This window comes from Gallinula chloropus (assembly GCF_964237585.1).
Source record: "Gallinula chloropus genome assembly, chromosome: 1".
In the NCBI taxonomy this organism is placed as follows: domain Eukaryota; kingdom Metazoa; phylum Chordata; class Aves; order Gruiformes; family Rallidae; genus Gallinula; species Gallinula chloropus.
The window spans coordinates 79,549,878-79,561,259 of NC_140085.1; positions in this window are offsets into that span (position 1 = coordinate 79,549,878).

Below are 11,382 nucleotides of genomic sequence, written 5' to 3' on the forward strand. Positions count from 1 at the left end.
ATAGTTGCGCATCATTGGTCTCCTTATGAGTATTTGGCCGTTGTTGGTACCAGTCATCACCTATAGGAAATAGAGCTAAGGGACCTTGTCTTACAGCAAAGGAACAGTCATATTTTATATTTGTTTGTAGGATCTAGGAGAATATTTAGCCCAAGGTCTCCAGAAACCCCTGCCTTTCAGAGCTCTATCCTGGCCAGAGTGCTGCTCCAGGCTTGATTGCTTCTGGAGTACTAGTGTACTAGTGCAATGTTAACTAACAAGAGAAGTAAACCAGTAGTGATAAGTACTATAAAAATATGTTTTGTTGTTTGAATCTGTAATTAGTAGGTATGCTCTATTTGGAGTACTGCTGTTTCTTTTGAAGGAATAGACTGGCCCCAAGAAAATTGCCACCTTGTCCTTATTGCAGAGTAGGCAGACTATTATGTTCCTGGTTCTTCTTTTGGCAAAATAACAAGTCACTTTTTTCATTAGACCTGATGGTTGGCCTGAAAACAGGTTTGGCTTTTTTTTTTCTTCCTGCCCAACTGCATTACTAGAGTAATAAAAGCTATTACAAACCTCACTTTTCATAGTTGCATTGATTTTAAGGATGATTTGACTTGGAACACGATACAATGAAGCAAGTTAAATTCTGATAAACTACTAATTCATGAAGTAGGTCATACAGAAAATAATAATGAGTTCAAAGACTGTGGTCAGTACCAATGATGGAGTAGAAGACAAAGGATCATTAGCTGCTGAGTTGCCTAACAGGTTGCTTTGAGTTAGAGCAGAAGCTTTATTACCTTGATGGGCAATACCAGAAGAGACTGGAAAAAATCACTTATGGTTCAATGGTTTGACCCTAGTGGACCAAGTGAGTTCTAAGATCGGTGATTCTAACTATGAATAAATGTAAAGAGATAGGTAAGTAGAGGTATTTGAGAAAATGGAGAGGTGAACTGAAAATCATGGCATCAGATGTCTTGACGCTGCACCTGTTTGTGGGGTAGGGTAGCATGTATTGATGAAGAATGTCTGGTTTTATTATTGAGTATAAAAAATGCGACTTGGTGGGCTTGATTGTCAAGGAAAAAAAATATGGGTAGGATAGAAGTTATGGGTGTTTCAGAGGCTGTGTCTATGGTATACTCTGTCTTCTTTTAAGAGAAAAAACTAATGAATCCAAGTTTTGATAAAGCTTGGAAGCAATTTCTGATTATGGCATGATGGGGAATTTCCTCCTGATTTCCAGCTACAAAGAGAAAATTATTCACACTAGAAGTGATTTATTTCAACAGCCTGTGCTAAAAATAACTTTTATTCCCATGTCATGTCCATAATGTGGTGGAATTCTGTGGAAACCTTTGTGGGTTTATTTGTAGAAGTGATTTCAAGAGGCAGCCTGACTTGTGCTTTCCTTGATAAACAGAAAGGATTCAAGTTCTTCCCAATGATGCAATTTTGCAGTGTGATAGAGTTAGGAAGGGTCAGCTTCAGAAACAACTAATAACTGCAGTTTTAAATTTATACAACCCAAACCAAATATTCAGTCTTTTGCCTTTTTGGTGTAGGGTTTACTTCTTAACTGTTTAGTTACCCACCGATCCTTTGAGCTGCTTCCCCATCCAATCTCCCTGTGAAGCAATTCCCTTCTCCCTGGCTTCCTTCTTCCACATCTCTAGAGGTCTCACAAGACAAATGAGCTATAAGAAATTTAACAAGGCAAGATTAGCAACCTTTCGAAATAAGTTTCGTATTTTTTTTATATTTCTGTAGGAATACTGAGCACTTTGCATAGCACGCTTTGGCTTTCTGAAAAAAATAAGAGGAACCTGACTTTTCAGGCTACCGTGGGACAGTTGTCTGGATCACGGAGTCACAGAATCACAAGGTTGGAAAAGACCTTTAAGATCAAGTCCAACCATTCCCGTCCTATGCTAAACAATATCTCTGGGTACCCCATCTACCCTTTTTTTAAAACACATCCAGACATGGAGACTCAACCACCTCCCTGGGCAGCCTGTTCCACCTCCCAACAACTCTTTCAGTGAACTTTTACCTAACATCTAATCTGAACCTTCCCTGGTGTAGCTTTGTGACATTTCCCCTTGTCCTATCTCCTGTCACGTGGCTGAAGAGACCATCTCCCACCTCTCTACAACCCCCTTCAGGTAGTTGTAGGTGGCAATAAGGTCTCCCCTCAGCCTCTTCTTCTCCAGTCTAAACATCACCAGCTCCTTCAGCTGCTCCTCATAGGATTTGCCCTCCAGCCCCTCACCAGCCTGGCTGCCCTTTTCTGGACTTGCTTGAGGACCTCAATGTTCTTATTATTTCAGCTCTGATTTTACAGGAGGCAGGCAAAGGAAGGGCTTGATGGCAAGCAGTTGGGAACATTGCATTTTCTTTGTTGGACAGGACAGCCGATGTCTTGGTAGGCTCTAGTGCTGCGTTACGCAAAGGATGCATGTTTCACCCCAGTCTGTGCATATCCTCTTTGCTTCCCTGTTTCTGTGGAATGTCATCTGTTGGTCTTTCCAGACACCCTCCCTCCACACACACACACCCCTCCCCTTTGGTGAGCAGGAAAGCTGAACAAAAAGGGTCTGCCAGAAGAACAAGCACAGTTACTTTTCATGTTCTGGTTTCTGCTGCTGTGAGCACTTGCGGCAAACAGCATCCCCCTTTCAAGGCAGTGCTAGGATGAAGGAAAATTACCCATCTTTGGGCGGTGCAAGGGGAATGCAAACTGCTTGGTAGATAGGAATATGATGGGTGTCTTTTGCCTCCAGAAGATGCCTGCAAACCAGTGCTTAAAATGCACGCACTTCAGGACACATCAGATGTGGTACGGCTGGGAATCAAGGCCCACCCTTCAGAGCAGCTAGAAAGACAGCTTCCCCTTCTCATGCACCCTGCTCCTTTCCAAAAAACCCAAACCATTTGCCTTACTGCTTTTTCTGATACAATGTGTGATGCTTCCAAAAAACATCTTTTCAGGTGCATCAGTCCTTGTCTACTGTCTGAGAGTCAATGTGGTTTTTAAGAGTGTTCACAACCTTGTGATCTCCCTTCACAGGAGTAGGCAGGGAGTTTATAGTTGAGCCACTAACATCCCTGTGCCTGTTCCCCACTGCGGTACCCTCCATGTACCTCCTTTTAAGGCCTGTTACAGTATTGGAAGGCAATAATCTAATCTTCCTGAATACTAATGCCGTGCTCAGATTTGTTTGCTGACTGCATGCATGTGCCTAAAGAGACAGATCTGTCTTCTGTATCTCTAACAAGAAACCCTGGGTCTGCTGAAACCTAAAACCAGCTGTCTGTTGACTTCAGAAAGGCAGACACCTGATTATGTGAGACTTTTTAGTGATAATTTCACTGTACTGGAATTGCACAAAGGATAATTTTAGGAATGCTACCAAGATATTCTCTGGTAGAAAGTCTAAGGGTTTATTTACTAATATATATGCCACTTCTACACACTCGAGTTCAGAAGTGGACCCACGTTCAGTATATGAAAATAACTTTTATAAAACCTGAGACTGACATAATCTGTCTTCTATTTCAAAATAAAACGAGCTAAAAATGGCAGTGATTAGTTATCAGATGACTAAACCCTATACTTGCAGAGCCTGAAACCTAAACATTGTGGCAGGAGGAACCTAAAAGTAAAAGTAAAACAGATTTTCATTGTTCACCCTGTTAGAAACGGAAGCTGGGAAAAAAGGTCAAAGTAAACAAGGAAAAAGTGAAAAGTAAAATAACCAGTAATATCATCTAACTGTGAATTGTTGATAAACCAAGTCTGCCATGAATGTATAGAACCAAGGAAGGCACAAGAATTCACAGGGTGGTAATAATAATAATAATAATAATAATAATAATAATAATAATAATAATAATAATAATAATAATAATAATAGAGCTTCTGCAGCAGTGAGGATGTACAACTTGTACAAATCTGCCTCGACTTAGGAAACATTGTATCAGTATAAGAAACATGAAATATGTTTTGCATGCCTGTTGTCCTTCCATCAGGTTTCTTTAAATCACCCCCAGTTCCAGGGGGTTACTGGTGTGTTTAGGATGACTCTGCTGCAGTGGGATTGTCGTGCAGCATTTTGAAATGATACCATTGAATATAATCTTCTAAGAAGCGTCCAACATTTATGTGAATCATATGGAGGTTTCCATCTCTTCAGGCACTCTGCCTGTTTCAGGCAAAATGATGCAGCATCTTAGCCCGAGAGACTGTGAGAAGGGGTCGGCTTTTGTGTGGCAGCTATGGCAGATGAGGCTGTGGTCCATTGGGGAAAAGCCATGTATCTAGTGGTTCTGAAAGTAGTTTTGCACCGTATGTTCTGTGAAACAAGGATTTCTCTTAGTCGAGAAACTTTCACACGTGTAGACATGAACAGATTTGTTGTAGGGTTAGACATTGATGCATTGTTTTGAGGGCTCAGTGTCCTCATGTTGGGGTAGAGTGTGAACATATATTTTAAAAAAATTTTTAAATCCATTACTATTTGAAGACAGTGTTTACAGAAACATCAGGCTAAGTGCTATCTTGTTTCTTTTGACCTTACCAGTAATGCTTTTCTCTTTGCCTTGAAAAGAAGCTTTTCCTTGTGGATTTACCCATCAGCTCCTGAAAGGTAAAAGGAGGCAAAAGCTGAGCTGAAGTTGTTTTGATTAGTTGGTTGGGTTGGTTTTTTGTTGGTTTTTTTGCTTGGTGTTGTGGGGGTTTTTTTGGGGGGATTGTTTGTTTTGTGGATTTTTTTTTTAACTAGAAGGCATATGTGACAGATTTAGGAACAGAACATTATGGTAAATAAGCTGGTATTTGATTACTTCAGGCTCTTTTTCCTGTGCTTCTTTACCCATCAACATGCTGCATCTCTTATCCCCACATTCTCAAACCCTGCTGGTGTACATCAAGAGACTAGCATTAAAAAACAAACAATAAAAAGGAAAAAAGTTTATTACAGCTGCTTAAGATGCTATGGAATAAATGGTTTTATAAAATGGTCACACACTTCCTCCCCACCCCCCCACTCCCCTTTTCCAGGCTATTATTACTAAATTCACAGAGCAGCAGTGGTTCTAGATCTGGTTCAGATGTCCAGTTCCCCTCATTCTGAAGGGTGTGACTGTGCTTTTTCAAGAAAAGGCTATGCCAAATTAATTTGGTTTTTTTGTTTTGTTTTGTTGTTGTTTTTTGGTTTGGTTGGGGTTTTTTTTTGGTTGTTCTTTTTTAATTAAGTCTGGCCAGGCCACACTTGCTTGGATTAAACACAAGCAAAAAGAAAACTCAAATTGGTTCAGGAAGTTTGTTTTGTGGTTCTCTGGAAGAGAACATTCTGTCCCCTCTTTGCCGAACCAATACAAACAGTCTCTTGGCACAGGCACTATTCTTTGTAGATACCTTACTTTAAATTATCTCCTGGTTATTTTGCAAGATTAAGTATCGCAGTTCCTATTTCCTGGAGAAATTCTGCCTTGTATAATTGAGCTTGTGCTTTGAAAGTCACATCTGCAGAGGTAGTTTGGCAGTAAGATTAAATCTTCTAAACAGCATTTGAGATCTGCTGATGAAAGGTGCTGAATAATAGAAATGGTGATTATAAATTGTAGGATAGTAAATGTTGTTTATAAAATAGCAGTTAATCAGAAGGGGTCATATCTCACTGTAGAAATGATGGTGTAAATACAGGTTGTGTGATGGTTGCCACTACTGGAAAAGAGCTGTGGAAGCACAGAGTAGCAGTGAAACATCGGTAACTGCAAGGGGTTTTCCTTTGTTGGGTAGTCGTGTGTGAATTTGGGAGAGAGAGAGAGAGGTCCTTTTCACTTTTGTTTAACTTTTTTTTAAAAAGGGTATTATTAACCTCCTCTGGGTTACCAGAGGAGTACCGTGAATAATGCATTTCCTGTGCTTATATTAAGCATTTGTCATGTGTGAGAATCTGGCAGGAGCTGCTAGAGTTACGGACAAGAGCAGGGAGAGAAATGTGTGCTGTGCAACCTTTATCAAACAGGGAGCAATCTCTAGTGGCCTCTTCTGATAGTATCATCAGTGGAGCCAGTTAGGGGAGGATCTTAAGTGATGTTGATAGTATACTGGGCTGATTTTTTAAGTGGCCGTGCTAACTTGAGCTCTTACTAGAAGGGAAAGATAGCTTGCACCTTGTAGGAGGCGGTCCTCCTTGTAGTTGGTCATATTCCCAGCCAGTGATAAAAACAAAACAAATCTCTGCTGTAAGAGCTTTGAAGTGAGCTGAGGTTTATGCACACATTCAGATGTAATTCCTGAGAAGGAGCTGATTTTTTAAATTATAAAACGAAAACACACTGAAAAACCCCAACCGTGTGAACTTTCCATTTCCATACATTTAAATCCAAAGACTAAAGTGTTTTGATTGTCATGTCTGTCTTATCTTTTTAGCAAAGCCTTTTTCCTATAATTAAAAGGGCATCAATTTTTCTAATTGATGCCAAATCCAATCCAAGCCACCCACACAATTATTTCAACCTTCCCTCCCCCTCCCATCATTATCTGATATTTTGTTTGCACAGTCATTATTCATTAACTACGTTCATGTCCAGGGCTGCAAACAGTAAAATCCCATTAGCAAGGAGCAGCTCTGAGACTCACCAGTGAAATCCTGGTGGTTGGGAGTTTTTTTTGTTCTTTTTTGGTTTTACATTGGCTTTCAGTCCCAAAACCTGTTACAAATTTTGGAGACAAGAGGCTTGGAATCCATGAGAGTGCTGGTGTTTGGTTCTTTAGCTCTTCTGTACTACTGAGAGGAATTAAATTCTGTCTAAGCTACTGAGATCACTAGTTACTGTTGGAAAAATGCAGTCTGTCCTCTTTTTACATATGTACATGCACATGTGTGTATCCATCTATGCATGCAGCCAACGCTATTCCCCTGCCTCAGAGCTTTATAGATGACCCCATTTTGTTTAGAGGTAACTTTTGAGCATGTCCCTTTTCTCCTGTTTGGCATATCCTCAGGTCTGCCCCCTTGCCCTTCTGAGAGATAGAGACCTACACAAAAAGGTCTCACTGCAGACACTCCTCAAGGCTTTTTGGTCTGTTACTTTTTCAACATTTCACCTTGTTTCCTCTGAAATCAGGCACAGTGACCCGGGGGATTGGTAGCCTAATGAGTGCTGCTAATCATACGTCTTAGAGTGCTCCTCCTCATTTGCACTTGTATTTTATGAAGACGACTGTCACTTTTATTAATGTTTTGTGAGGGAGGAAGTGAGCATGGAGGGGTAGAGGGTCTTGTCCAAGGCCAGTGAGCTGGGGAAGGGCTGAGGATCGTTACTGGGGCATGTGGTATGGGCAGAAGGCAGCCCATGCTGCCTTAATGTAGTGTGCCCATGTGTTTATTCTTCAGTGTGGGTTTCCCGGTCAGCACACCCTTAATTGCCTGTCTCCTCATAAATTATTAGAATTTTAAGTTTTTGACAGAATTAGGTGATTAACAAGCTACCACTATACTATGGCCATATTAACAAGCAACGTGATAAGGTTCAGCATATAAACTAGCTCAATATAATACTTGCTGCATTAATATGCAACCACTGATCCACTTCAGTTTGACTGTATTGACCTATTGCCCCTTGCCCCGTAACTGGATTGACTTGTTACTGCTTCTTCCTAATTCTGTTGCTGTATCAAATTGATCTGTACTTTTTAATTATTTTTAATTGGATTTATTGCAAAACGGAAAACATCACTGCAGGGCTGACCCTGTAAGGGAAGGGGAATAGAACCTTTCACAGAAGTGACAGAATTGGGATAATGTCAAAATGATGTCTCGGAGACAGTCATAAAAATACAGAGCTGTAAACAGAGCAGGTTTGGTGAAATTTAAAGGACTGGTCAGCCCCTGGAATGGTGCAGCTGTGAAGCTGGAAGCACTTTGTACGCACAACCAGGTTAGAACAAAGTATTGGATATGACTGAAGAAATTAAATAGAAAAAGGATTAAACTTGTCCAAGTTCTCTAATGTCAGGTTCACAATTGAGGAGTGGTAAAAATGGGGAGGAGAGTGTAGGACAATACTGAATTTGTGTTAAAGAAAAAAAAAAAGTTATACCATTTGCTGTCTTCCTCCTCTGCCTTTCATCTTGGTTTTCACCTTGTTCTTTCTTTCCTGCACCCTCCTGCCCTAGGTGCCCTGTGGGCTCCGGCCTCACTGGTTTGTGGGGAGTTTTTTGAGCTGTCCCCAGTTTCTCTCAGTTCAAACAGGTTTTGTCCTGTCTCTCTCCCATCTTAAGATGCTGGTGCCTTGCGAACTTGGGCCTGGGCTGCTTGTCCCTCAGCCACGGGACAGGGATGCCAGGCGAGGAGGGTGTTGTGCTCTCACCAACACCTCTGTCCTTGTGCCTGATTTTACAGGATGTGTTTACAAACACGTTACGCTCTCATTCCCTTTGGGTTTGCAATCTCCTCTGCTCTGCAGAGCCTGTCAGGCCCACAGCTTTGTAAACTCCTCACCCCACCCTCGAGGAGGGACGTGGCCTCAAACTGTGCTTGAAAGCAGGGGTTTGGGTGGAAGTTGTCCAGGTGTCTTGGCTATGGGGTTTGAGTTAGCTGTGTGGAGGAATTCTTTTTCATATTGCTGGTATTTAGAAAGTTCATATGTTTGAAAGTATCAGAAACGTACTTCTCCCTCTTGTACCGCAAGGGAGATGGCAGTTTATGAACTCGGAGCGTATTGAGATCACAATAAAGATGGGCAGGGTGATTGCATACCTGAACCTGTTCCTTTTCTCTCTTTCCCAGTGATTTGTCCCGTTGGGCAGCCACTTGCTGAGTGACTCTGGAGAGATGCCAGCTGCTTGAGCCGCATCAGGCAGCGGCAGGGACAGCATCTACCCGGGCTGAAGTTTTAATCCCAGGCACGTGGTGTTAGCACAAGTGATCGCTGGTGAGTTGTACGTAAGCACAGCTTCTCTCTCTCTCTCTCTGTCTCTAACAACTGGCACCTTGTTAAGATGCTGGATGCAAAGACTTGCCTGCCTCGCTTGTTTTTCCCAGAGGCTTGATTGACGAGCGTAGAGGAAACAAGAGTGATCCAGGTTACCAGCTAATCTTAGGAAATCCTCGCTATTTGTTTGTGTATGTTTATGGATTATTTTTTTTTCCTCTCCCTCCTGCTGAATGAGTAACATCCTTGTGAGGCCAAACTTGAAGTCTGTAGCAGTTGGTGTGTTGCACGAGATGGCATCACCGTGTCTTTTTAATCAGAGGGGGTTTTGTGTCCTCTGCCTTAGCGCTTCATAGCCTGGAAATGCAAGCTGCGGGGCTCTGATAACAGAAGTGGTGACTGGCTGCTGTCAGCAGGAGGATGATTAAAAAGTGTGTGTGTGTGTGTGTGCGCGCGCAAGAGAGGGGGAGAGGGACACAGTGTGTTCACTCCCTTTCAATCTGAATGGAAAATGAAACTCCCCAAAGCCTTTTATGTAAGTGCACGGGGTTTGGCTTTATGGTTTTTGTTGTGGGTTTGGGTTTTTTTCCTGTTCAAATCGGTGTGGCTGTGCACAGAAAGCTTCCACCCCCCGGCTTCCTTTTGAAGAGGCTTTGTTAAGAAAAGAGTGTGCTTGTTTTGACCTCCGAAGCATGAGCACATCTTCAGTTCAGTACTAGACATACCCTCTCTGCAAAAAGATAATAGCTAGCAATTTTTAAAAATCTTTCTTTTTTTTTTTTTTTTGAGAAGGTGGTTTCCAGTCAGTTCCTCCCATCTGTGATTTTCCTTGGTAAAACAATGGCAATCTGCTTCCTCCAGCAGCTGAAGTGCTGTGATTCTTTGACAGCAAATGTGTGGAGTGCAGCCTTGCACCTCATAACACCCTGCTTTATTTAAGATACTGTCACGCTGGGCCGACTGCTGTCTTCCCAGGAGTGGTGCACCAAGAAATTATTGATGAGATGCAGCCTGGCCTGCAAAGCGCACGTTTGCTATTAGAAACAACATATGTGCCCTTAGCTATTGCTAATCATTTAAGCATCTCTGTGAAATTTGGGGGAAGGAGCCCCTCTGTGCGTGGATGGAGTCTCATTAGAGCGTCGGCACGATGCAGCTCAGCATCAGATACTGAATCTTCCTATCAGCGTTAGCATTGAAGATTGGTGCTTTAAGCAGAAGCACTTCAAGTTACCATCTTGAGAAGGTAGAAGGACCTCCCAGTAAGCGTGGGTGCGGGAAGGGCAGTACCTATCTGGCAATGCACAGAGTCTCACCTGGCTTTCGGGCTTTCACCATGTTTTTAAGAGCGCTCGTTGGAATATTTGGACAAACATCTGGAGGTCAGTGTCTAACTGAGCTGTACGTGCGAACTTGATTAGCAGAGGAGTAGGAAAATTACTCTGGTCTGAAGAATTATGACAGCAGTGTTCTGGCTTTGTGCAGGAGGAGGCAAAGGCAGAACAAGGAGCCAAAGAACATTATTTCAAGGTCCAGTAGTCTATTAAACCACGCTAAACCAAGTCATTTTTAATTAATGGAAAGTTTAGGGGAAAAAAATTAAAAATTGCTGCTGTTGTTGAGTATCCATTGTATTTTTGCAAGTTGGAAGATACCTGTCCTTAAGTTCCCCTTATTCTCTTTGCTGCTTCAGTTCAAGCGTAACAACTGCTATCCTGGGAACCACTGAAGGTAGATGCCGTTCCTTTATACTGCTGACAACTCTGAGCCCCCAGCACCTAAATAATATAACAACTTTAGTGCTAACTCCAGCAGCTATGGACGAGTAAGGTTTGGGAATCATTGCAGTTGATTTTCTGGGTGTATAGAAATAAAGCAAGGAAGGTAGTAATTGAAGCAGGGTGGTTTTTTATGTGGGTTTATGGGTTTTTTCCTTATTTTTTCCATTTAAAACCATTGCCACTTTGTGTATGAGAACTTTTTTTCACCGTATTTTCAGTTATTAGAATTTAGAGACCACAGATTTTCTATAAACCTAATAATTTCATATAAGTAAAATTATTCTTTTACAGTGGAATTATGTCTATGTCTTGGTCAGGAAGGTCCCAAATTTAAGACTAGCTGCTGTCTGTCATTTGTGTGATCCCAGTCTGACTCACAACCTTAAATACCAGCATGGTAGAGACGGCAAAAACCTTTGCATCCCTGTAGCATGGGTGGGAAAGCATCGCCATGTGAAGAGACTTCTTTCGAAACCAAAGATCATCAGGAAGATACCTTGAAAATTCACTGCACAAATAAAGGTTGAGTCAGTTAACACTGGCTTATCACATTGAGTAGTGGTTACACCATGGCATAAATCACCTTGTGCTATGAATACATCCAATTTGATGGATTTGCTTACGGCTGCACCTAAATGTGTGTGAGCTCAAATGCATGTTTTTT